The following is a 3447-nucleotide window of genomic DNA, read 5'->3' as shown; positions in this document are numbered from 1 at the left end:
AAGGGGTTTCAGACTCAACATCCATCACCCAAACAAGATGGTAAATACATTCTTTGGAGATCATTTTCCTACCTTTAAGACAAGAATCAAATTGACCTCTAGGGATAGAATTCCCTCCCTTCCACTCTAAAGTAGGCTCATTTGGAAATTGGAATTTGACTACCCGAGTCCTACAATCTATAGAGGCATAACATGGATGCAACCAATGCATAACCAAAATCACATCAAAGTCTACCAAATCATCCAAGGTAACTTTATGGGATAAGGAGATAGGACAACTTCTATAAACTTTCCTAGCCACCACCGAGTCACCAACCGGGGTAGAGACCAAAAATGGTTCTACTAACACTTCAGGGAGTATTTCAAACTTCGTGGCCACAAAAGGTGTCACAAAGGTCAAAGTAGCATCGGGGTATAATAAGGCATATACATAATTAGAAAAGACTTTTAACATACCGGTCACCACTTTTGGGGAGCTCTCTTGGTCATCTCGAGATGAAAGAGCATAAAAGTGGTTTTGCTTTTAGGCATTGGAGTTGGAACTGCTTGGAGGAGCATTTTTATCTTCCCTTCCCTTAACCTTGAGGATTGGGCAATCTCTCATCTTGTGGACAACCATAACACCCATTGGTACCAACTAGGCACTTACTATCATGTCTCTTACGGCATTTAACACAAGTAGGCTTAGTTATAGAAGACCCACCACTATTACCTCCTTGTGATTTAGGGTTAGGCACCCTATCCTTGTTGACCATTGGGGAAGCACTAGAGGAGCTTTGGTTGGAAAACTTTTGATTGAACCTTTGTCGACCTTGTCCATCGGACTTAGCATTGGAGATATTCCCATCACCGGTTCTAGCTCTCTTTACCTCCATATTGTTGCCTTGGAGTTTCTCATCCTCCATTTGTTGGGTATACACCATAAAACATGAGATATCTATATCATGAAGGATCATTGTCATACCGCATTCTTTTCTTACCACTTTGGACACACCCGTCAAATACCTACTCATCATATCCGTTGGATCCGCCACCATAGCCGGAGCATACTTGGACAATTAAGTAAACTTTAGAGTATATTCTTGAACACTCATACCTTCTTGGCAAAGGTTAATGAATTTTTCCACCTTGGCTTCCCTCATCTCTCGGGGAAAGATCCTATCAAGGAACGTTGATCTGAACACTTCCCACTGTATTCAACCCACTCTTGCCGGCCTATTGTTCTTCCATTGAGTATACCAAACTTGAGCCACACTCTTCAATTATTAAGCGGCTAACTCCGCTTTCTCTACTGAAGTCACCCCATGGCATCCATTATCTTATAAACCTCTACCACAAATTTGTGAGGATCCTCTCCCACTTTGGAACCAAGAAACACGGGAGGGTTCATTCTTGAAAAATCCCTCAATCTAAAAGCCTTGGAATTCACATTAGGGTTCAAATGAGTCCCAAAATCTCAATTAGCCTGAGCCATCACTGCTTGAACTTGAGTAGTCAAAGCTTGATCTTGAGTCGTCATAACTTGGGCCAACATTTGGAAAGCCGACCTAACCTCCTCATTTGACATAGCCGAAGGGTCAATCGGAGCTTTATTAACTTGAGGAGCTTGATTACCTTGAGGAAATCTTTCATTCACATTCTCTTTTTCCACCCTTCCAGCATTAGCCCTTCGTGTATTCATTTCCTAAAGATAAAAGAGAAGGATTAGGAGAGGGACTTTTATAGAGTTAAACTCTAAGGCATGACTTAAGAATAATGAAAGAAATGACATTTCCTAAACATCTTATAACCTATCATTCATAAATGTGGTGCGCTTCACACTCATGAACAAGACTCTACTAGAAGTGGCTAATGAGACATCATCCTAAACCCATTCTAAACCTTAATCTGATTACAAGTTTGTCACGACCCAAGGGAACCCCCCTAGACATAACATGGCGTACTTGACCCCGAAGGGGTCTCATTCAAGCCCATAGCATATCATGACATAAGTATTAGACCAATAAGAGTAAAAACACATTTATGTCCAAAAGAAATCTTTATAAAAGCGGAAGTCTAACTTGTCTCAATTATCCATCTATTACAATTCATGAGTCAAAATAAGGTCAAAGCCCCAACAACATAATCCAAAAATATAAAGTACTAAAGAAATTCAAAATGAAGTGTCCCATCCTCGAATCATGAGGACTCACCACACGCAAGGAGAATAGTTGAATCCAAGCTTGAACCAACTGAAGATCGCCTTAAGAATCGGACCCTACACTTTGTGAAAAATGTAGAAGAAATCTGAGTTAGTACAAATATGCACTAAGTATGGTAGTCATGCAAAATATCCTTAAAAATATGCTAAAAGGGACATTTTAGTTGAATGCATACAATCTGTAAGTAAAAAAATCATTAATAAGATAATGGAAGAGCATAAGTCATAAGCATGTTCATTACCTAAATACTCACATCATAAGAGATCCATACCATTTGTACCCTCAAAGCATATTGTGCAATACATGAATAAGATCCCATAATCCTACCCAAACTAAGTAAAGCTTATTGAGTAACCATCACTCATAGTTCATGTTCATGTTCGTGTTCATATTCTTTTTAGGGTGGGAATAAGCTTTAACCGACATAGACCACGTGAGCTTAACATGGAATCTGGGGTCATGCCCTACACTGAAAAGAAGTGTCCTACTAGCCCAAGGTAGAACTAACATGTATTAGCTTTTAGGTGGATCCACTAGTTAAAGACCTATGGAGGCACATAGTATATGGGATACGGAGATTGTTGCTAGAAACCTAGACTCAAATGTGGTAAAAGGTCTCCATCTCATAACATACATGTTTTGGGAACACGGACTCAACTGTGGTAGATGGTTCCATCTCATATTCAATATCCACTCGATGCTAAGCATTACTTCCCACAATTACATATTTAGTCTTGATTCAAGTTCATTATTGGGAAATATGGGGTTTCATTGGTTCTTGGGGGAATTCATCATAAATCAGTAATAAATCATCAATTCAATCATAATCCAACATAAATCAACCATTTAAAGTGTTTTTGGAAAGAACCCATAGGATTGAAGTCAAAACCTAACTTTTTTGGGAAATCGCTTGTTTAGAAATACCATACCTTGATGAACAAGCCCTACAAATTTGAGTGAAAAATCCTTGATTCTTCAAGCCCTATCTCCAATTCTACTCTTGTTATTCCTTGGGTTCTAGAGAGCGAAATTTTGTGTAGAAGGTGAACTTTGTGATTTTGATTTGGGTATTGGGAATTAAGGGAGTGAATGGGTGTATTTTGACTTAAAAAGACTTATATAGTTATATAAAAATAATACCAAACGACCTCAATTTGATAGGGCTCAAAAAGGAAATTCCCAAAACAACCCTCACTTTAAGTGAGTTTGCCAGGGACTCAAAATTTGATACGCTCAAATTACACCT

The sequence above is a fragment of the Solanum stenotomum genome, chromosome 1 (assembly GCF_019186545.1).
Source record: "Solanum stenotomum isolate F172 chromosome 1, ASM1918654v1, whole genome shotgun sequence".
Lineage (NCBI taxonomy): Eukaryota > Viridiplantae > Streptophyta > Magnoliopsida > Solanales > Solanaceae > Solanum > Solanum stenotomum.
Note: the sequence above shows the minus strand (reverse complement) of the source record.